The sequence below is a fragment of the Rana temporaria genome, chromosome 8, assembly GCF_905171775.1.
Source record: "Rana temporaria chromosome 8, aRanTem1.1, whole genome shotgun sequence".
Taxonomy (NCBI): domain Eukaryota; kingdom Metazoa; phylum Chordata; class Amphibia; order Anura; family Ranidae; genus Rana; species Rana temporaria.
Window position 1 is genome coordinate 82,127,714 of NC_053496.1, and position 25,355 is coordinate 82,153,068.

The window sequence follows — 25,355 nt, forward strand, 5'->3', positions numbered from 1 at the left end:
ACAGGACATACAGTAGACAAACATTAACACACGACGCTGTCCGGACTCTGTCGGGGTCAGTCATTGGTTTTAGTCACTATGTACAGTTATGTTGGTAATGGGGTATCTGATGTTCAATAATTGATTGACATAAGACTGCCAATTGTGGCCCTAATAGTGTACTGACCGATGACTGAACCCTAAGGAAGGGAGGAAGGAGGGGGAGGTGTGAGAGGGAAACAGGGAGGGGTATGGGGATTGAGGCGATGATGTTGCAACAGGTATCACTGGACTGAAGAATTGGATAATGGACTATGGATAAGTTCACCGTTGATGACGGAGTTATTCCCTCGCGTGAAGGGTGCACGGGTGCACCTAGTCTCAAGATTCTCACTCTATATTGGATGGTAGTAAATCAATGATCAATCGAATGAATGGTGATTCACTTGGTCTGGAATAAGGATATGCACTATATGACCTTGGCCATCAGGGTAAGTATTCAGTAATTTGAATGACATTGATGCAGTGTACTATAGGTTATCAATGAAAGGAACATTCAATATCTGGAAATGCACAGATATATTGATGTAAATAGTATAAATAATGGGGGTGTATGTAAGTCACACCGCCAATTCTGAATAAATTTACCCTAAGTAGGCAGAGCCGTGACAGTACTGCTGCGTGTCAAGATAGGATGGTTAGATCAGATTGTACATAAGTATGACTCAATGTCCAGGAGTCATATGAGTTGTGTTGCTTTTCAATTGAAGCAACTGTGTCCCCAAATATATCTGACAATAGCAAGTTGGATGTTTGTAGAATTTCAAAGGATATAGTCATCCAAGTGGCTCCAAATAATAACGTTCAAAAATAAAAGTTGGTTACAGACCTTTGTTGAGTTTCATTTATTCTATGAAACGATCAAAGTGATAATAAGTCCAGTATTTGCAAATCTCCGGTTGGTTGTCCCAAATGGTATATCCGAGAGTGTAAGTAACTCGTTTGGGACAGGAGTTGAATTACCCCGTATCCGGAGCGTGGGCTGAATAGCCCGGTATAAAGCCTCAATCGCCGTCTCCGTCTCGCGTTCCTCCGTGTTCCTTCCTGGTTTGAATTAGGTCACATGGACGGGTCACATGGGCAGCGTCTGGTGATGACGTCGACGCGTTTCGCCGTAGCCAATGGCGTAGCTTCTTCCTGGACGTAATGGGATGTCAGCTGCTGGATGTTTTTATACGCAATCCACAGCTGATACTGACACCAAAGCAGTGCGTGCTGACGTTGACCTACTTCATGGAATACCCGACGCTACGGTGGTCATGGAGATTAAGCGAAATAGATTACTTTGAATTTCCCAAAAGAATTGATTTATTTACATGCTCGTTTTTCTTTCTTCATTTGGTATGGCTTATTTTGAGCAACGGTGTTCAATTTTGGAAATAGGAACACAGTGGGGGAAGGAAAGGGAGTGCACGGCAGGGGAGAAGGTGAGGAAAAAGGAGGGGGAGGGGAAACGGATATTTATGGCTGAACAAATAACAATTATTACCAGGATTATTTAAGTCCAACCTAATATTATAATAATGGTTTCCTCATGTAACACTCAATATCTAAATCGCTTCATCTAGATCTATGGCAGTGGGAATCACTGACTTCTAAGAGCGAGTGGGAGTGATTATACATGTGGATAGATGTTATAAATTTAGGTATAGTTTGGACAGTATGGGTAACCTGACAGTCATCAAGGCTTCACTAAAAATAGTGTGAGGTGTTTGTTTTGGGCATTTGACAATCATGTATTAGAGGTATTATGAATATAGGAGGTGGAAATAGCCAGAATAAAACTTTAATAGTGTGCAAGATGTCCCAAAGTGCATCACAGTTTATGTATCATAGGGTAAGGGAAGACATAATCAAAGTTATCCTATGGGTTTAGAAAGACTTGTAAGTTTAATTCAGTGTTCAAGCCAACGGGGACAAGTGATTTGAGACGATATACCCACCACTTCTCTTTTTGTTGGAGGATACGGTCAAAGTCACCTCGTCTGCCAGGTAATTTAAGGGCATAAATTCCCTTCACGGTCATGCCCTTAGAGCATCTATTGTGATGTTCAGCAAAATGCTTGGCGAGTGGTTTTTCGGGGGTTTTTTGTTTTTCGTTAATTTCACGTAAGTGCTCACCTATCCGAACTTTCAGGGCACGCTTCGTTTTTCCCACGTATATTTTGGGACAGGGACAGGTGATTAAATAGATCACTCTAGTTTGAAAAGAAGAGAGGTAACAATATCCTCACATGTAGTGTGCATGTGGATATTATAAAGTAAAAAGAGGGTGCCACGTCCTAGTGTAAATGATAAAGGAGAGAACTAGGGGCTAGTTTTTGGACTTTTTAGGCACGATTTGGTTGGTCAGAATATATATACAAGAAAAGAATTTTTTCTAAAAAGTAGATTTGTTTATTTAGATATAAAATATCATAATGTGTAGAAAAGTACAGAAGAAAGAGTATTGCTGTTTCCAGCACAGCAAACCAACTAACAGGCTAATCTAGGCAAGCCTATCCATGAACATTGACAGGAATATAAACATAAATTATAGCAAAATATCAACAATAAAATTGAACACTTCCAAAAGTATTTGGAATAAGGTGCATGAATGTAATTAGTGGTCCTGTCACGTTGTGGAAATGCAGGCAGAGAAAGGTCTGCGGTGGTTTGGCTTGCTGCGTAGGTGGACTCGACCGGTTTCGCGCTTCAGCAGCGCTTCCTCACGGAGTCAGCAAAGTAGTTTTAACTATAGAACAACATTAAACAATAACACACAAAAAAGAAAAGTAAGAACAGTATATCAATTTGGATAATAGCGTTGGTAAAGCAATAAAATAAATAGATATACATATAAATATATACACGGGCAAATGAAAGTAGGAATGAGAAAGGAGGATAAGAAAGAAAGAGAGAAAAGGGGGGGGGGGGGGGGGGGGGAAAGGGAAGGGGAGAAAGGGGGAGGGAAGGTAGAAAGTGAGGGGAGAATGGGGGAAGAAAGGAGGGGGGGGAGGAAGAAGGAGGACATGGGGGGGGTTGAAAACAGGGAAGGGAAGGGAGCATAAAGTCCTGATAGGTAAACGTAACCCCAGAGCATTTCCTCAATGATACAGTGGGAGCGAGGATAGGTCTGTATATATATAGAATATAGAGTAATATTGGGAAGGAGAGAATACTAGAATAGAAATAGCTGATATAAGTACTTACAGATAGTGTTGGTTGGTAGGGGGATCAATATATAAATTTTCTGTCAATAAAATAAGATAAGAAATAGACTGTGTCCGGGCTGCTGGACGTTGTAAAAAGTGTAGGGAAATGACCCACATAAACTAGATAATAACAGTCTGAAAGGTAAAAGATAGAAGATAATGCAATGAATGGAATATCAAGCTGGTATTGGATAATAACAGAAATAATAAAAAAGGGGACATCCTACCTTCAATGAAGGAGGACAGGGCTTGAGGAGAAGGGAGAAGGCAGAGAGCGACCACTACCCTCTAACAATCCTCAATACATGTAACATTTCCTGGTAGTAGAAATGAGAAACCAGAGCTAGATGCCGGCTGGTAGCCAAAGATTAAGGCAATGATAAGTCTGGTAAGATAAAGAGAAATATGTAACCTATTAGTTACAAAAAGCAGCCTCGAGGTAAAAGAAAAGGGGGGGGTTGATAGGAAGGGGCATACCTGGTTCAGTATGTGCGATGGCACTCTCCTCCATGAGTCTCACGAGAGACTGCAGCAATTCTGGCTTGTGTACGGGGGTTTATATAGGGACTCGCTCAGTGCGGAGAGGACGTAGTGCACGAGAGTGCGTGTGACGTCATCCGCAACAGGCGCGCATCTCCTCATCATGTGTGCGCGCCGCAGATACAAACAACGCGGCGCCACACATGAGAGGCATCGCTCCAGGATGGAGAGCTCCATCTAGTGGTGCGAATACAGATCTATGTATAATGATCTGTGATGCGCGGCCAGCCACTGCATCGAAGTAGGGGGAGAAAAATATCTCAAGGGGTAGAGTGAACCGTGGCAGGACTAAAAGGAATAGATAATGAAACAAATAGAAACTGACATAGTGTGAGAAGAGCAGGGGAAAAGAACATGGACAATTGCCCGTGTATATATAATGCTCAGTACTGGTTGCGATATAAATGATTATTAAAAAGTGACGCATAGGATTCATTAATAGTTGGAAGTTCCTTGAATAGATAGAATAATAAGAAAAGGGAAAGAGAAGAAGGGGGAGGAGAGGGAAAGGAAAAGACAAAAAGGGGGAGAATAGAAGGGGCAAAGAAGGGGGCTCCAGAGGACAAAAAGGCAGAAATAATAAAATTTATTAGGCCACAAGAACAGTCATATCCCAGTGATAGCATACCAACGGGGTTACACAAAATTCTGCACAGTGATCTCAATATGCATATGATTAAACGCGACACATGAGCCATACATAGATGTACATATATTAATATATTTATACATATATAAATAGATGGAGCTTGTGGAGACATTTGGTATTACATATCATCCCATAAAGATTTATATTGAAAAAATAATGGTTAAGGTATATATCTCTGGGAGTTAACCCCGAAGTGTCCATAGCTAGTATATAAAACATTTAGTATTACATATAAAGATTTAAATTGACAAAATAGTAGTTAAAATGTGTATCTCTGGGAATTTGCCCCGAAGTGTCCATTGCTAGTCTATAAGATTAGGTGGTATTTGTGATGTCAAAAAATAAAAGACTAAAATGCCAATTTTAGGATAGAAAATTAAGTAAGGAAATTTATAAAAAAGGTTTGTACGATTGTGCCTCGTTGAGGCACAATCGTACAAACCTTTTTTATAAATTTCCTTACTTAATTTTCTATCCTAAAATTGGCATTTTAGTCTTTTATTTTTTGACATCACAAATACCACCTAATCTTATAGACTAGCAATGGACACTTCGGGGCAAATTCCCAGAGATACACATTTTAACTACTATTTTGTCAATTTAAATCTTTATATGTAATACTAAATGTTTTATATACTAGCTATGGACACTTCGGGGTTAACTCCCAGAGATATATACCTTAACCATTATTTTTTCAATATAAATCTTTATGGGATGATATGTAATACCAAATGTCTCCACAAGCTCCATCTATTTATATATGTATAAATATATTAATATATGTACATCTATGTATGGCTCATGTGTCGCGTTTAATCATATGCATATTGAGATCACTGTGCAGAATTTTGTGTAACCCCGTTGGTATGCTATCACTGGGATATGACTGTTCTTGTGGCCTAATAAATTTTATTATTTCTGCCTTTTTGTCCTCTGGAGCCCCCTTCTTTGCCCCTTCTATTCTCCCCCTTTTTGTCTTTTCCTTTCCCTCTCCTCCCCCTTCTTCTCTTTCCCTTTTCTTATTATTCTATCTATTCAAGGAACTTCCAACTATTAATGAATCCTATGCGTCACTTTTTAATAATCATTTATATCGCAACCAGTACTGAGCATTATATATACACGGGCAATTGTCCATGTTCTTTTCCCCTGCTCTTCTCACACTATGTCAGTTTCTATTTGTTTCATTATCTATTCCTTTTAGTCCTGCCACGGTTCACTCTACCCCTTGAGATATTTTTCTCCCCCTACTTCGATGCAGTGGCTGGCCGCGCATCACAGATCATTATACATAGATCTGTATTCGCACCACTAGATGGAGCTCTCCATCCTGGAGCGATGCCTCTCATGTGTGGCGCCGCGTTGTTTGTATCTGCGGCGCGCACACATGATGAGGAGATGCGCGCCTGTTGCGGATGACGTCACACGCACTCTCGTGCACTACGTCCTCTCCGCACTGAGCGAGTCCCTATATAAACCCCCGTACACAAGCCAGAATTGCTGCAGTCTCTCGTGAGACTCATGGAGGAGAGTGCCATCGCACATACTGAACCAGGTATGCCCCTTCCTATCAACCCCCCCCTTTTCTTTTACCTCGAGGCTGCTTTTTGTAACTAATAGGTTACATATTTCTCTTTATCTTACCAGACTTATCATTGCCTTAATCTTTGGCTACCAGCCGGCATCTAGCTCTGGTTTCTCATTTCTACTACCAGGAAATGTTACATGTATTGAGGATTGTTAGAGGGTAGTGGTCGCTCTCTGCCTTCTCCCTTCTCCTCAAGCCCTGTCCTCCTTCATTGAAGGTAGGATGTCCCCTTTTTTATTATTTCTGTTATTATCCAATACCAGCTTGATATTCCATTCATTGCATTATCTTCTATCTTTTACCTTTCAGACTGTTATTATCTAGTTTATGTGGGTCATTTCCCTACACTTTTTACAACGTCCAGCAGCCCGGACACAGTCTATTTCTTATCTTATTTTATTGACAGAAAATTTATATATTGATCCCCCTACCAACCAACACTATCTGTAAGTACTTATATCAGCTATTTCTATTCTAGTATTCTCTCCTTCCCAATATTACTCTATATTCTATATATATACAGACCTATCCTCGCTCCCACTGTATCATTGAGGAAATGCTCTGGGGTTACGTTTACCTATCAGGACTTTATGCTCCCTTCCCTTCCCTGTTTTCAACCCCCCCCATGTCCTCCTTCTTCCTCCCCCCCCTCCTTTCTTCCCCCATTCTCCCCTCACTTTCTACCTTCCCTCCCCCCTTTTCCCCTTCCCTTTCCCCCCCCTCCCCCCCCCCCCCCCCCCCCCCCCCCCCCCCCCTTTTCTCTCTTTCTTTCTTATCCTCCTTTCTCATTCCTACTTTCATTTGCCCGTGTATATATTTATATGTATATCTATTTATTTTATTGCTTTACCAACGCTATTATCCAAATTGATATACTGTTCTTACTTTTCTTTTTTGTGTGTTATTGTTTAATGTTGTTCTATAGTTAAAACTACTTTGCTGACTCCGTGAGGAAGCGCTGCTGAAGCGCGAAACCGGTCGAGTCCACCTACGCAGCAAGCCAAACCACCGCAGACCTTTCTCTGCCTGCATTTCCACAACGTGACAGGACCACTAATTACATTCATGCACCTTATTCCAAATACTTTTGGAAGTGTTCAATTTTATTGTTGATATTTTGCTATAATTTATGTTTATATTCCTGTCAATGTTCATGGATAGGCTTGCCTAGATTAGCCTGTTAGTTGGTTTGCTGTGCTGGAAACAGCAATACTCTTTCTTCTGTACTTTTCTACACATTATGATATTTTATATCTAAATAAACAAATCTACTTTTTAGAAAAAATTCTTTTCTTGTATATATATTCTGACCAACCAAATCGTGCCTAAAAAGTCCAAAAACTAGCCCCTAGTTCTCTCCTTTATCAGATCACTCTAGTTGTCGAACAATTTATCAAGTCCCTGATCTCAAAATCACATTGTCCGTGGGCATCCTGAAAGGAGGATGTACGGTCGACATAGGGGCATATCTGACATTTATTGCAGGGGAACATGCCCAAAGATCTCGGATAGTCAGACAGCCACGTGGCGTTGGGTTCTTTCACGAATTCCGATTTGATTAGAATGTCGCCAAGACTATGGGCACGTCGTGCCACCAATTTAGGTACAGCACTGACTATTTTAGAAAGACCTGGAGCATTGGTTAGGATTCCCCAGTGTTTCTCCAGGGTAGTTCGAACCGAATTCCACTGTGAGCCAAATGGAGTTATTATTCTAATGGGCTCATTTGAATTCATGCCATGTTGGTCCAGTGATCTCTTTTTGGTCAACAGGTCCACGCGATCTCTGATGGCCGCACGTTTTCTGGCCTTTTTAATTTGACCATGCGAGTAACCCCGCTCGCGGAATCGCGTATACAAGTCGTGACTTTCGCGGCGGTAATCAGAGATGTTGGAACAGTTGCGTTTTATGCGCATAAATTGGCCCACCGGGATACCGTTTTTGAGCCAGTGTGGATGATGGCTAGTGGCATATAGGAGGGTGTTGGCCGCGGTATTCTTACGAAAAGTACAGGTACTCAGTTTACCCTCTTTTAGAGTGATTAGTAAATCAAGAAAGGATAGATGTTCTGGATTAACTGTGTAAGTTAAATGGATGTTACGTCCATTCCGATTAAGCTCGATCATAAATCGATGCAGTGATTCGGTGTCTCCTTTCCATATCATTAAGACATCGTCTATGTACCGCCACCAGGTGAGTACATGGTGGCTGTACATAGACGAGGTATAAACATTTTCTTCTTCCCAGAGGCCTAGGTGTAGGCAGGCATAGGCCGGTGCCCAGGCCGCACCCATCGAAGTACCTCGTATTTGTCGGTAAAAGTTTCCCGTAAATTGGAAATAGTTGTTCATAAGAGCAAACTCCAATAGATCAATAATAAACTCGTTTTGTGGTCCTGAGAGAGGGTAGGTACTTTCCAAGAAGGCCCCAACTGCCCGAGTGCCAGTCTCGTGGGGTATCGAGGTATATAATGACTCTACATCGATACCAACCAATAGGCAGCCCTCAGGTTGCTGGCAGGTGCCTAGAGCATCCAATTTTGCCAGTACATGTTGTGTATCTTGTACAAAGGACTTTAGGTCGGTCACCATCTCCTTTAGCATAAGGTCCAAGTATCGTCCCATGCGTTCCAAGGGTCCCTGGCAGGCCGACACAATCGGTCTGCCCGGCGGTTTGTCCAAATTTTTGTGGACCTTTGGTATAATGTAAAAGGTGGGGATGTTGTACTCGTTGACTCGTAAATGATCATGTTCCTTGATGGTTAGGAGGCCCTCCTCTTTCGCCAGACTTAGTTTGTAATTTAATTCTGTGACCACAGTATTTAATGGATTATGATCCATTTTCATATAGGTGGAAGTATCGCTCAGTAAACGTTTGGCCTCACTTTCATATTGATTTGGAGTCAACAGTACAACATTTCCACCTTTATCACTATTTTTAATGACAATGTTACTGTCATGGGCTAGTACAGAGGTATTGAATAAGGAGACCAAACAACAATTTGATACAACATTTTTATTTAACTTTGGTAAAATTGGCCACGGTGTCATCCATAAAATGTGGGGGCGGGGTTACAAAAATTTTCTCAATAAATAAATTAAATTACAAAAGGCCAAATTGGCTAAACTTAAAACTTTAAAATCAAATTAATTTCTGTCCATCCAGCAAAAGCTGGACGACTACTCCCCCCATACAGACGACCCCATGACTTATTATGACAAACTGACAGGTAAGGGTGGGCGGGCGGGCGATGCTGCTTGTCAGGAGATGTGACTGAGCAAATCGCCTCAGCCTCTCCCTTATATAGGCTCGTCCAGTGCGGGTTTTACCTCACGCGAACGGACCTATCAGAGAAGGGGGCTGCCGCAGCTGACCAATCAGAGGCTGTTACTACCCCAGAGCGCGGCAGCCCACTTCTCCCTCTGCTCTATCCCATGCAGGCTCAGCATACTGCCGTAGCCTCACATGGGCTAGTACAGAGGTATTGAATAAGGAGACCAAACAACAATTTGATACAACATTTTTATTTAACTTTGGTAAAATTGGCCACGGTGTCATCCATAAAATGTGGGGGCGGGGTTACAAAAATTTTCTCAATAAATAAATTAAATTACAAAGGCCAAATTGGCTAAACTTAAAACTTTAAAATCAAATTAATTTCTGTCCATCCAGCAAAAGCTGGACGACTACTCCCCACCGGCCGGGGCCAACCGCGAAGCTGTTGGCCGAGGCCCCCCCACCACCGTGGCTGATTCGATCATGGACTGGATACCCATATTAAAAATGTCCAGGCCAATGCCTGACAGATGAATTTGGTCAACCCGAAACAACCCAGGCAAAAAACCCTCTAACTCTGAATGACGAAAGGAAGAGCCACCAATTGAAGGCATAAAACTATGAATCGTCCTATTTAGCCGTCTGCGGATTCTATCCACGTAGAAAAGGGTGCCGTGCGGCGACCATAACAGCCTGGGAACCATCTCAGAATATACTAACACTGAACCTGGGAACATTTGAGTTATGGAATAGCGATCCCTTTTCATTTCACATAACAAGTCCCATGTGTTGAATTTACCCAAGTCATTAGCCCCCACGTGGATAACTATCACTTGGGGTTGAGGCCAGACAGAAGACAAATAAGCTAGGTGGTCTTTTAAATTGCGCCACCGCATACCTCTAACACCTGACCATAAAATTAAAAATAAATCAGGATCAAGCTCCAGGTTAGCAGAGTATGATCTGGATCCGGAGTGCTTGTAAGCCCAGAACACGTAGGAGTGACCTATGACCCAAGCGATATTCCTGGATAAATCTGAAAGAGAATCATAAAGTTAGAAGACTGGGACGAACATATAACTTATATCTATTGCTGCCCCACCTGCCCACTTTTTTAACCTTACTCTCTGAAAAACCTATAGAATCAGCTGTGGTGGCAGCGCCAATTCGGAAAGAATGGGAAGAAAATTGGTACCCAGATAAATTCAAGCGCTTCAAACAGGAGGCCAAAACAGCTGAGAACTGGTACCTAGTTAGAGAGGACAAGTCTTCATGAATAAAAAAGGAATCGTTACTCAATGGTCTGACCAAAAGATAATTACGAACATGAAACACGGGACAGATAGCCTCATTAGGAGAACTGGATAAAGAAAACCACTGGCCAACCTGAGAGGACTTTGATCTGGACGAAAACAGACGGACAGAACCGACGTCAAACTGAACATGAGAAAAACGGAGAAATGAAAAAGCGTTTCTATTTGCTGCAGTAAACTCACCTAACCGAAGGGCTCCAAAGAATGCTATAGAGAAAGCAGCCTTAAAAAGCAAAGATTCGAAATTGGATGAGCAGACATCTTGAAGGATCTGAAGAAGATCGATCAAAATGGGGATAGATATGGGACGCCTATTATCTAAAGAGGGCCTAGACTTTTTGAGGCCCTTCAAAACCTGGGTGACCTGAAAGAAAGAGGTAAGAGCAGGAAGGCCTGCAAACTTAAGGAAAAAAGAAACTCCAGCCAATATTTTACCTATGGAAGCCGGGGACAGATTAGACTGAATGAGAAAGGACAAAAAAGACAAAGCCACGTAAGAAGACACATCTAGTGGATCCAAACCCAATGGTTGACAGAAAGAGCACCATTTGTGCCATGAAAGCCTATAATCCCTCCAGGTGTTTTCCGCTACTGAAGCCTTGAGATTCCGGAATATTATTCCCAAATTAAGCCCCAGAGGAAGTCTGGGCAAGGGGTGCCATGTTGATCCGCTGATGGCGCCAACTCTCGGAATCTCTTGAACTGTGAACGAGATAAAGAATCTGCTATGTTATTTTCTTTACCTGCAATATGCTCAGCTCTCAACCATATATTACAGTTCATACAATGAAGTACCAGGAAACGCAATAACCTCAGAACGGGATCAGACTTAGAGGACAGAGTATTGATGGCAAAAAAGACACCTTTATTATCCGTATGAACTAAGATTCTACGATTCCTAAAGATGTCTTCCCACACAACCACCGACACAATCACTGGAAAGAGCTCCAACAGAACTAGATTTTGAAGTATCTCCTTCTGGAGCCAATCAGGGTGCCAGGACTGGGCGCACCAGCGCCCATCCAAGAAAGCCCCGAACCCAGCAGAGCCAGCTGCATCGGTGAAGAATTCCAACTGAGAACTATTAATAAAGTCCATTTGCCAGGCCGAGGAACCATTAAACTCATTTAAAAAGGCATCCCAAATTCTTAGATCATCCTTGATGCTTTTTGAAATTCGGAAATGAGCGTAAGGGTTCACCATACCTTTTATGGCTAACGAGAACCTGCGCGAAAATACCCTCGCCATAGGGATGACTCTGGCTGCAAAAGCAAAAAGACCCAGCAAAGATTGTGCCTCCTTTAAGCACACCTTCTTACTGACAAGAAAGGTTGCAATCATAGACTTCATTTTATGTATCTTCTGTTGTGGCAATCTGAATTCCATTCGTTCGGAGTCAACCGTGATCCCCAAAAATTCAATAACTGTCGTGGGAAAAACTGTTTTCTCCTGGGCCAGAGGCACGCCAAAGTCATGACAAACGTCAAAGAAAACCTGTAAAGCTTCCATACACACTGATGACCCCCGGGGACCTAAAAACAAGAAGTCATCTAGATAATGTAGGATAAGGCCTTGAGGGATAACGACTGACACGACCCAATGTAAGAAGGAGGAAAAAGCCTCGAAATAAAAGCATGACATAGAAAACCCCATTGGCATGCATTTATCAAAATAATATTTATTCAAAAATTGAAAACCCAAAGAATTGAAGCCTTGTGGATGCACGGGAAGAAGGCGGAAAGCCGACTTAATATCAGCCTTTGCTAGCACAGCCCCTTGCCCTGCTTGCCTCAAAAGACACAAAGCCTCATCAAATGAGGCGTAGCAGACTGGAGCCTCCACAGAGGCAACTTCGTCATTGAGTGACGAATGCGGTGGGTAAGATAGGTGGTGGATCAGTCTGAACGCACCCAGCTCTTTCTTGGGTACGATGCCCAAAGGGGACAACCGGAAATTAGAGAATGGCGGGTCATTAAAGGGGCCAGCCACCCTACCCTCAGACAATTCTTTGCAAATTTTCTCAAGCACTAAGTTAGAGTGCATGGATACCGATAGTAAATTTTTAACTGGTGTACACCCTGAACCAGTAAAGGATGGCACTAAGAAACCATTGGCAAAACCTTCAGTTAGCAGAGCCGCCATCCTGTGGTCTGGATAGCGCTCGAGCCATGGGCGCATTCTTGCCAGGCTCACCGGAGTCGGGGCCTTTCCCATGTGTGTCCTTGGGTCCTGAATGAGAGGAACTAGCGGCAGCTTTACGAAAACATCTGCTCGCCGCGTGAGTACCGCCACAATAAGAACACTCATGTTTGTATCTACAATTCAATAAGAATTTACATTGACCCTCATTGAATGCAAAGCATACACCCTTCCTGACTGGACTCTGACCATTTGAAGCGGGGCGAGGGGTGAACTGGGGCCTAGGTGGCAGCATAAGGTTTAACCATAAACCAACGTCCTTAGCCCCCCAATGCAGCGATGGGTGCACAGCTAGTTTTTGACGGAAATTCTCGTCATATGAGAACCATGCGGAGCCGCCAAAGTGGCGAAAGGCCTCCGCAATAATATCCAGGTGTTGGAATAAACCTGAGCACTTCCCCGGGAAGCGTTCTCCCATAACTGCTGAATAGATACAGAACGCTTGCAGCCAGTTTTGAAATGTCTTAGGAACCGCTCTCCTCCTATCTTCCTCTGTTCTTTCGCTGGACTGCCTGTCAGATTTAGCCAAAAACTCCTTAGAAGCAGGGAGAAGTGATAATATATCGAGATATTCACCCCTCCAAATTTTTTCTTTGACTGACTTAGACAGATGAAAACCCAGCGGGGATAAACTGCAAGGGAGGGGTTCCTTAAAGGAAGACTCGCTGACCATAGCAGCCGAGGATCTGAGGGGTAAAGTATTATTAACAGCAGGACACCTCACACTCGATCTGACAGTAACATCCTTATTTAGCAGAGAGGGATGACCAGCCTCATGCCACACCACACCAACCTCCTCCATATCAATAGCATTATCGCTATTTCCAGCACCAGTCTCCTGTGCACTCTGACTTACTGTGCATGCCTGAGTACTCAGACTCTCACCTGGTTGCACATACATATTTACATTTTGTGAGGTAAAATCCGCATCATGTATACCTTTGAACTGCTGCACAATGACAGACAAAGATTCAATTAGACTAGAAAATGCAGATAACTGGTTAACATTACTGAAAACAACTTCAGGTAAAACATGCTCACCCAAGTCCCCAGGAGGGGGGGAAGAGGCAGCGCTGCTCCCTTGCTGGCAAGAAGCACCTCTTGTTGCAGCTCCCTCAGCTTGAGGAGCTAAATTATTGGTCTTACATTTCTTTTTTCTTCCAGGCTGTTTCCTGGGGGCGCCCACGCTCATCTCTGGTACTGCAGCTGGGCTGACAGATAAAACAGAGCCACTCTCCTCAGACAGGCAACGCTTCAGCCACTCTTCACCTCCCCTGCTCTCCGCCTTCTCTAGGAGTCTACATAAGAGCTCCTCACGGCTGTCCTGCACAGCGCGCTTCATCCTGAGAGAGAGGGAGAGGCGGGCGATGCTGCTTGTCAGGAGATGTGACTGAGCAAATCGCCTCAGCCTCTCCCTTATATAGGCTCGTCCAGTGCGGGTTTTACCTCACGCGAACGGACCTATCAGAGAAGGGGGCTGCCGCAGCTGACCAATCAGAGGCTGTTACTACCCCAGAGCGCGGCAGCCCACTTCTCCCTCTGCTCTATCCCATGCAGGCTCAGCATACTGCCGTAGCCTCACATTCTGTAATTCTTTCAGGGCTTTCCTCTCACCTGTTGTTAAGTTATCAGTAATTTTTTTGGACCAATCGATCTTTTCCAGATCGATTTGTACCATGTCTAGGAATGTTTTAAGCCATCTATTTTTAGATAGGGGTGGCATTTTAAGAGATTTTATCTTGAGGTTTACCCGTCTAATACAAGTTGAAGGTTCCTCATCCAAGGTCATATTTTCTGCCAGTAAGGAGTTCAGGATGTCCAAAATTGCCTGGTCCTCGTTTTCAACTTGATGTTGGTTAATTACACCGACACCTTCATTGGAGAATAATGATCGGTAGTATACCTTGCGGAGGAACAGGGAAATGTCTTTGAACACAGTGAACTCATCCATATTGGTTACGGGTGAGAAGGACATACCCTTTTGTAGGAGTGTTTGGTGGTCCTTTGTCAAGGTGAAGTCTGATAAATTGATGACCTTCAGGTCATCAAGGCCCAGATTTGGTTCTTCACCCTGAAATGGACAAGTATTTTTAGCAACTATTTTTTCTGGCTCCTGGTATATGTTCGTTCCTGTATGGTCTGGCATGGTTTTAATTGTTTGACGTTTGACTTGTGTTTTGGAGGTTGGACTGGGTCGTCGTCCCTCACTTCCCCCTGTTCGTCTAAAAAAATAACCGTTTTAGTCTGGTCGTCCTCAATATCACTCGGTGGTTTGCGTCGACGGGATCTTGATTGTGATCGCCCGACTCGTGTTGTCGATTTATTTCGGCCACGACGAGTCGTGAGGTCAAAGATTTCCCCTTTCTCAAAATCAATTAGGTCACGTTTAAATTTGCCCTGTTTGGTTATTTTTAGGTTTAACTGTACTTTTTCAATGTCTTTCTTAAGCTGTTCGTTTTGTTTGACAAATTCCTCCTCATCTTTTAATTCATCCAAACCCTCGGAGCTAGTTTTTATCTCCTGCTGGATGGATAGTAGTTGTAATTTCTCCTCTTCAACAATCAGGGCCATGACAGCCAGACCGTGATTTATACATAGCTCCCTCCATTTTGGGAGGAAGCTTTCTGTGTGGAGATGTTCAGCCGGAATAACTTTATCCCTTAAACCCCTCGGGACAATTTTATGGGATATATAGGTTTCCAAAGATGTAATATCCCATTTTCTATTCAAATGTTTTATGAGTAATTTTTTGTGTTCCTTGAATTTATTTTTGATTTCCTCATCTTGGTCCAATGCTTGCGGAGTATCACTGTGAAATGCTGTTTGTATCTCACGATCAATATCATCCCCAAGTACAAAGGCCATATCACGTAATGAAGTATAGTAAAAATGTTAACTATTAGTTGGAATGGTATTGTGTGGTGGTATCAATGAGCAGACTCGCTAATAGTGAACATAATGATCACAAAATAATATATAGGCATTTGAAGGGAAGAGAAGGGAGAGGGATAGGGGAAGAGGCAAGTCTGATTGGATAGTTAATGGATATGTGTGGGATCTCACATCAATGATGGAAGTGGGGCCGTAACCATAACATATATCAAAATTAGCAGATAACAAAGATCAGGGCTTTTTGCCTTTAGTAAATTGAACTCCAGTGTGTTTTTATGCTATGCTGGATCAATTCCCTGTTATAGAATAATATTTGAACTTAGTTACACACTGAAATAAGACTGATGTCAGATGGACGATTCTGTTTCTGGAGACAAATAGCCAGAAACAAGATGACTACAGAGACGGCTTGTCTGTCCCTATGAAATCACTCCCTCTGTAGACAGATTCAACTGCTGAATCATGATTGCTAGCCATGGAAGCAGCATCTCGCTGCCTCAGTTACCAAGGGAGTGATTAGTTAGGCCCCTTTCACACTGGTAGAGTCTGCCAGCGGATCCATCTGCTTAGCAGGGAATCTCTCCGACGATCCCCGCTGAGCAGGTGGATGACAGGTCCGTGTCCGCTCCGCTGATGCAGAGCAGACACAGACACCGCCTGCTGTCCTCTATGGGCTGTCGGATGGGAACGGACCCACCTGTCCGTTACCTTCCGACTGCCATCTGATCAGATCCGCCAGATGGATGGGGATGCGTTTTTAGCGGAGAGGATCAGATCGGATGCCGGTGGGTTTTAACGGACGCATGTCCGTTGACATCCGCTGCTCCACAGAGAGCAATGGATCTAATAATCAAAAAGCAGTTTCCAGAATATCTATACAATAAGAAACAATTGTGATCCAGCCATAGATGGGAAATACATCCGTAAACTTCTGGTAGTCATGACTGCCTGTTAGGCTGGATTCACACCTATGCAGTTTTAGTGCTTTTTGCATTTTGCAGATCTGCACTACTGTCTATTTAACATGGTTTCCTATGGAACACGTTCTGTAGTACAAATCTGCAAAAAGCACTAAAAATGCATAGGTGTGAATCCAGCCTCAGAAAGTTTTTTCTTTAATCTAATATCTAATATTCATCTATTAACAATATTAACAAATGAATGGATTGGGTCTTTGAGAATAATTGACTTGCTTATATATATCATTATGTATTCTAAATATGGAAAAAGTGAAATATACTGTATATATTGTTATATATTTATGTAAAGGTTTGTTTGTAGCTTCAAATACAAATTTTTCTTAAGAGTTCTAACATATGGTTGCAATTAGTCTTACCTTCCCCATGGCAAATGAAGTACAGAGGGTTACATCTTTTAAAATGTAAAAGTATTTTAGTTAAGATTATAAGGGCCAGATTCACAGAGCAGATACGACGGCGTTTCTCCTGATACGCCGTCGTATCCCTGTTTCTTTCTATGCGACTGATTCATAGAATCAGTTACGCATAGATAGCCAGAAGATCCGACAGGTGTAATTGTTTTACACTGTAGGATCTTAGGATGCAATACCGCGGCCGCCGCTGGGGGGAGTTCGCGTCGTAATACAGCGTCGGGTATGCAAATTAGGAGTTACGGCGATCCACGAAGATTTTTCCCGTCGTTACGTCGTCGCGAGAGTTAGATTTCTGTCGCAAAGATAGGGCACCTTTAACATTGTGTAAAAGTACTCCACCATGTTAAAGTATGCCCGTCTTTCCCGCGTCGCTTTTGAATTTTTAAAAAAAAAAAAAATTTTCCCGGCGCAAGTCTTTTTTTCACGTCGCTATTCACAAAATGTTGGAGCGTCGTAATTTCGCGCAATGCACGTCGGGAAATTTGCGACGGGAGCATGCGCAGTACGTCTGGCGCGGGAGCGCGCCTAATTTAAATGGTACCCGCCCCATTTGAATTGGGCTGCCTTGCGCCGGACCTGTTTACGATACACCGCCGCAAATTTCCAGGTAAGTGCTTTGTGGATCGGGCACTAAATCGGAAAATTTGCGGCGGTGTAACGTAAACGGGTTACGTTACACGGCCACAAATGTATGTGAATCTGGCCCCTAAGTTCCTAAATATTACAATATTTCTTGATTAAGATATTATTATAGAACATTGCTTTTCTATGAATATAATACTGATTTATATTAGTATTTGTTTTAGATGTAAAAATATGTTATATTGTATAAGTTAAATGCAGCTACTCACATAGCTCATAAGCCCACTCCTCAGGAATGTTAGACTGAGTAGCCCCAACCTTGGGTAAATGAGGAGAACATTGAAATACGTGGGCTTTCTGTAGGACTACAAGGCAAATAAGGAACGTTGAATTATCCTCTTTTAGAAAGGTGGAGGGAGTATAAGAGAAGACACAAAGAAGACTTGCGGTCTTGTGAATGCTACACACACTCTCGCTCACACTTGGGGACATGGAAGGAAACTGATTCAGCTACACACAGACATATATTTGATTCAATCTTCAATTTAAGAATAATCGCATTATTGATGCTATTTTTTATATTCTACAATTGATATTGTTCTTGTAACATTTTTCTATTTTATTATTAAATCAATTTTGGAGTTTTTACACGAGAACTGAGCGGATTTTCTTGGAACTTTTCTCATCAATATGAATTATTGAATATCGATTATTAATACAGTAATATTATCGATATTTCACTGCTAAACAGTATAGCGAATCATGGTCAATAACATATATAAACCAAGTGAAGCAGAGCTCACATTAAAGGATATGTAAAAGTTTGTTTAAAAAAAAAAAAACATGTCATACTTACCTCCTCTGTGCAGTTGGTTTTGCACAGAGTGGCCCGATCCTCCTCTTCTGGGGTGCCTCAGCGGCACTCCTGGCTCCTCCTCTTCTCGAGTGCCCCGTTGGAGAGCTGCTCTCTCTCGGGGCACTCGTGCGGGTGTGCTCCCGTGTCCTGCTACTGCGTCTATTGACACAGACAGGAGGACTCGCCTTTGACTCTCGCATCATTGGATTTGATTGACAGCAGCTGGATCCAATGCCTGCACTGCTATCAATCTATTTAATCAGGACTCGAGACACCAGCTAGAGCGGGTGTGCTTGTCCCCGTCACTGGAAAGATCAGATTCAGGTAAGTAAAAGTGGGGGCTCTGGTGGGCTGCGGGGGGCTGCTGCATCACAGAAGGTTTTTCACCTTAATGCATAGATGCATTTAGGTGAAAAACCTTGAGGGTTTACAACCCCTTTAATATATCCAAAGGTAGGTCCATTACGTAAAAGGGTGCAAATAAGGTCAAAAACAACATGAAGTTCTATAGACCAGAGTTAGACCCTGATTACAAGGAACATAAGAATTGTTGCAGTGAGGGCAGATAAAATATCTATCCATAGCAGATAGAGGACTGCTAGAGTTTTGTAGAAAAGAGGAGAGAAAGAGGAAAAAGAAGTAATGCCTCGTACACACGATTTCCGACAAGAAAACCAAGGGGCAGATCCACGTACATCGGCGCATTATTCCGCCGGGCGTAGCGTATCTAAGATACACTACGCCGCCGTAACTTACTTTTTTTTTCGAATCCTCAAAGAATTTGCGCCGTAAGTTACGGCGGCGTAGTGTATCTTTGGCGGCGTGATGGCGCGGCATTCAAATCTCTGTGATGGGGGCGTGTTTTATGTAAATACGTTGTGACCTGACGCAAACAACGTTTTTTTTAACTCCGCATGCGCCGTCTGTGGGGGTATCCCAGTGCACATGCTCGAAATTAACCCGGAACAAGCCAATACTCACGACGGTGACGTCATTCTACACAAATCCCTATTCGCGAACGACTTACGCGAACAACGTAAAAAATTCAAAATGCGAGGCGGGAATGACGGCCATACTTAACGTTGAGTACGCCTCATAACAGTAGCTTTAACTATACGCCGGAAAAAGCTAAACGCAAACGACGTAAAAAAATGCGCCGGACGTACGTTCGTGGATCGCCGTAACTAGCTAATTTACATACTCGACGCGGAAAAAACCTAACGGCCGCCGAAAAATTGCATCTAAGATCCGACGGCGTACTAAGACGTACGCCTGTCGGATCGACCTGAGATGCTGTCGTATCTTGTTTTGAAGATACAAAACAAAGATACGACGCAGGAAATTTAAAATTACGCCGGCGTAATTCTTTTGTGGATCTGCCCCCAAGTTTTTTTTCAGCAGGAAAATGGCTGAAACTTGTGTTGCATACACACAGTCACACAAATCTTGACTGAAATTCCTACCGCCAAGAACACAGTGACGTACAACAGGTATGACGAGCTGAGATCAATGAAGTTCAATAGGCAGTTCGCCTCTTCTGCTTGATTCTGAGCATGCACTGTTTTTTCGCTTCGTAATTGCATACAGACAATTACAATTCCCGATAGGAATTTTTCCTGTTATGAAAATTGAGATCCTGCTCTCAATCTTTTCTTGGCCGGAATTCTCCCCAAAAAAGTGCGAGCATACACACTCGGAAATCACAATCATGTGTACGAGGCATCAGAAGAGAAAATGAAAGTAGAAGGGAAGGAGAGGGGGAAAGAAAAAAAAAAGGAGGGGATGGGTAAGGGTAGACCTGTCAGGGGGGGGGGAGGGACCATCCGCACCCATCAGCTTGCGGTACTGACCTCAAAGAGGGCTTTACCCTTCTCAGAGAAGACAAACATTCTACTAAGTCCAGGTTTAAGGCCTGGTTCACACATATGCATTTTTTTAGTGCATTTTGAGTTTTTCAGAAACACACTACAGTCTATTTAACATGGTTTCCTATGGGACACGTTCACATCTGTGCATTTTAGGGAAAGGGCCAGGGACTCTTTGTTCCATAGACTTCAATGAATCAAAAACATGTATTGAAGAACGCAAAATGCACTTGGAAATATGCACACTGCAACCTGCATAGGTGTGAGGCCTGATTTAGAGTATGCTTCTTTTCTATGTTGTGCAGAAGGCACCAGGTCTTCCATCTGATTTAGCTCTTCGGCTTTATTGAGCCAGAGCCCCCAAAGTAATATCTAACATTTGGTTAGCTTTGCTGGGCCTCGTACACCATATGTGTTGCTATTTTATCCTTGCCGAGTCTCTGTTCAGTATCAATGTACAGTATTTCTTTTATATCGGACAACTTTGGAGATATATTTAGAATCCTTTAAGTAGATTAGTAGATTTGGATGTGTACTGAGAAATAACGTTGGTGGTATATGGAACATATAAAATGATTAGAAGAGATTATCCTATGGGGAATGGTGAACGGGAGCTGCGGCTAATTTGTAAGGCTGAACAGCCGCATGTCTCTAAGTATTGTGCTGCCTGCAGTCCTATGAGTCATCATTCCAGTCTCACTTCATCCTTCCTCCTCCTGAACACCCACTTCATCTAATGTGAAAGGCTCTCTGGAGAAACGCTGCTCATATTAAGGACACTTAAACGCATACCTTTTATTCCAAGAGCTCTTAATCTTTGTTTTCTTTAATCCAGGCATACCAGTGAAAAATAAAAAACTTAGTAAAATTAGATATATTAAAAGTCAATCTGATAAAATGCATGAAATCTTTGGAAGGTTGTTCCTATTTTTAGCATAGAACAATAGAAATGTAAAATTAATTTACCCTGAGCCTAACAATAAACCACAAAGATCCACTTAAAAAAGCTCTTAATATCAGCTTAAAAGAGACATTGCCAGATGGTGTGTGTGTAAAAGCCCCCCCCTGACCCAACAATACTCCCCTTGTCAGTGTTCCTCAACTGCACCTTCCTCCACCATAGCCAACACCAGATTCTTTCATTTTAGCTGGTGTCAAACACTAGGGGGAGCAGTCGCATCATTCACTACTTCATGTCACAGTGTTCAGGCCTAGCAATTGTTGCAATATGTTGCTAGACCTTAGCACTGTCACATGGGAGGGGGGTCACTTTTTTTTTAAGCAAGCAAAAGAAAACATGGTAGATCACATGCATGGAGAGTCAGTTGGTCGGGGGAGCCTTTTTAGCCCCAATTAACACTTGAGCATGAGTTTTGCCAAGCGATCAGAGACTTTTATTTGTACCTTTGTATGCACACTTTTGCCATACCTCTCAACTTTTTGTGATGGAAATGAGGGACACCTATCAGCAAAAGTATGCAGGCATAGGACACACCCCTTGCCACGCCCCTTAAAGGAGAATAGTACAAAAAACAAGGTGCTTTTTTTTACCACTAATGTTCCTTTACACTGGCTTTTGGAATTTACAAATGCAGCAATTTAGAAATCTGATGAAAGGTTTAGCACTGGGAAACACTTTTTGATAGATAAAAAGTGCATTTTATATACATCTATATAGATCAGACCAAAATGAGGGACAAATGAGGAAGAATGAGGGACAGAGGGACATTGCTCCAAATGAGGGACAGTCCCTCGAAATCAGGGACAGTTGGAAGCTATGCTTTTCATGCGACTTGTTTTACAGGAGCCTGCCCCTAGTCACACTTGACCGTTCCTGTCTTGCGATAACGCTTAAGACAAAAGATTCTTCATCCTAAGTCAGTGGTTCTCAACCTTTCTAGTGCCGTGACCCCTTGATAAAATTTGTTGTGGGGACACCTAAGTAAAATTATTTTCGTAGCGTGGGTTGTCAGCACCCAAGGCAAGTCAAGTAATTTGCGCCCCTAACCTACAGACATTTAGCGCTCCCTGAGTCCCTTCCACTCGTAAAGTATTAAAACCCCTTATGGCACATTTTAGGATGTACCACTCTTTGGGCCAGATCCACAAACAGCGCCGCAAATGAAGTTACTCAAAACTTATGTCATTTAAGTTACGTTGCCCTAAGTTGGTGTCGTAAGTGCCGTATCCACAGCGCATTTGCGTCTAAATTTGCGCCAGCGTAACTTAAATTCCGAGGCGTAAGGCGGGGTTATTGCAAGTGGGAAGGAAGTGGGCGTGCTTCATTGTAATGAGCCGTGACCCCATGCAAATGAGGCGCCGGCCGTACTGCGCATGCGCGCACGAATCGGGACCTCACTGGGCATGTGCAGAACTGGTCTCGGCGCAATCAGTGAGATAGGTAAAAAGCCCCACACAAACACACTTCCCTTGCAAAAGTATATCCCATTGTTTCCCTTCCATGAGCAATTTGCTTCTGCTCTGTTTGTTTGTGTGTTGGTAAGTTGTGTTTGTGAGAAAAGTGTTTGAGGAGTTGGAGAGTCTAGTTGGTGTTTGTTTTTGAGAAGTGTATTTAGTTAATTTGTTTGTTAGTGTTTTTGCTGATTGTTTTTTGGTGCTTGTTTTTTTTGTTTTGTTTGTGCGTATTTGTTTTTGAATTTATATTAGCTGTGTCCTTGTGTGTTTAGATTTTTGTCAGTTTTTTGGGGTGTATATTTTTGTCTGGTTTTTGGGTGTGTATTCTTGATTGTTTGTCGGGTGTGTTTCTTTTTGCTGGGTGGTTTATGTGATGGCCCCCAAACGCAGGAAGCTTAATTTCACCCTGGGAGAGAAGCAAATTCTTGCTCGGGGCATTGTGAAATATGGGCGATTTCTGCATGGCCCTGAGAGCCAGAACACCACCCCGGCCAGGAGGAGGCAGCTTATTCAAAAGATCACGGACCAGATCAATGCGGCGGGGGGGGGGGGGAGACCAGGACCCCCGCTGGCATACAGAAAAAAATAAATGATCTGAGGAGCGTCGTCCGGAATAAGATGGCAAGGATCGACGCCCATACCAGGGGCACTGGAGGAGGGGGACCCTGCCCAGTCAGACTGACGGAGGAGGAATGGGCAGTGGCCCAGTGTTTCCACCCACAGCAGGTGGTGGGCCTGCCTGGCTATACGTCAGATGTTCCTAGGACAGGTACGTTTTTTTTTTTTGCTCTCTGTTGATTAGCATGTGTGGGTGGGGGAAGGGAAGATGTGCCAAGTGTGTGGATCCTCAAACATGTGAATGTTTTGTGTCCTCCACAGATGGCCAGGAGGTTGCAGGCCAGGAGGTTGCAGGCCAGGAGGTTGCAGGCCAGGAGGGCCAGGCTGCTGCACCACCCCCAAGACAGGCTGATGATGAGTCCCAAGAAGGGCAGGATTCCCCAGGGGAGGGGATTGGCCAAACCTCCCCTCATGAGGAGGTTCAGGGGGAGGAGGTTCAGGGGGAGGAGAATGAGTGGGAGGAGGATGAGGGGGAGGAGGATGAGGGGAAGGAGGACAAAAATATGCAGATTGGCCGGGAAGTCCTCCTGGCCACTGATATGATGACCTTTGAGTCTTCCCCTGAGGCTACCCCTGAGGCTGGCACCAGTCAGGCCACCATCAGGGGTAGCCCCTCCCACTTCTCCCCCAACAGGCCTCCAGTCACAAGGGTCACTCTCTCCCCTCCTCCAGGCCCACAAGACTCAGCGGCAGCCAGGGGGCCGACCCAGGAGACCGTGGCTGTGGGCGAGCGTCTGTCGGCCAGTGTGGTGAAGGACAATGCCCGGCAGACCCGCACTCTAGGGAAAATGCTACAAAAACTTACACAGATGGAGCACAGCCAGGGTGAAATGATGGAGGCACTCGGTGAGGTGGCCACCAACTCAACGGCGGTCATTACATGCTTGAACGACCTACAGACCGCCACAACACGCGTGGCCCATGAGCTGAGTGCCCTGACCCAGGCTGTGCAGGACAATACTAGGTCTGGCCAGGCCAATGCGGCTGCCCTCACTGCCTGTCTCACTAGAATTGCAGGGGCCATGGAGGGCAGGCCAGCAGGGGCGGCTCCTCCTTCCCCAGCTCACCCCCCCCAGGAGGCTCCTCCTTCCCCAGCTCACCCCCCCCCAATGGACATCCTCCGCGACGCCGTGGCCGTGCCCGTGGCCGTGCCCCTGCCCAGCCAAGGCGTAGCAATCGCCGCCGCTAATTAATTAGCAGGGATACTTTTGTTTTGTTGTTTATGGTATTTTTTTTTTTTTATTATTTAATTTGGTCTTCTGTACTTATGATTTGATTTATGTGTGTGAATGATGTGTGAATGTGGGGGGGTGGCATTCCTGATAAATTAAGGGTGTCACCCTCAGTTTTGGTGGAGTAGGGATCCCCAGGACCAGGGAGAAGTGTAATCCCAGGTTCCTGAATGGTGTATGAATGCACAGTGACATAATTGGAGCCGTGGCGTGGCGTTACTGCTCCCAAGTCCCAAAGTGGGGGGGGGGTACTTGGATCTAATCCAATTCGATGTGCATGTGATGTGTCTGTGCTAGGGACCACAGTGGTGTGCATTCATGCATTCTCATTGTGACTTTATTTATGTGCATTTACAGGGAAAAGATACATTCTTATTGTGACATTATTCATGTACGTTTACTGGGAAAAAATGCCTTCTGCAAGGCGTCTCCTGGCTGCTGTGCCCTCAGCAGACCGGGTAGAGTTGGTTGGGGGGGGATTGCCTGGGTCGGGGGTCAGGTCAGCACATAAGTCAATATGCAGTCCCCTTCTCATGGCAAAGTTGTGGAGTATACAACATGCCCCGATTATCTGGCACACAAAGTCTGGGGAATACAACAATGTACCCCCAGACTTATCCAGGCATCTGAAGCGGGACTTCATAAGCCCAAATGTACGTTCAACCACTCCCCGGGTACGTATGTGCGCCTGGTTGTAGCGTTGC

General features: G+C 43.8%; 1 protein-coding gene across 2 annotated transcripts in view; it reads left to right on the top strand.

Annotated features, from left to right (window-relative positions):
* The window catches only part of LOC120947099 (putative lysosomal acid lipase/cholesteryl ester hydrolase), a 72,776-nt gene that overhangs the window by 6,992 nt on the left and 40,429 nt on the right, over positions 1–25,355 (top strand). The gene's annotated exons all lie outside the window — the stretch shown is intronic.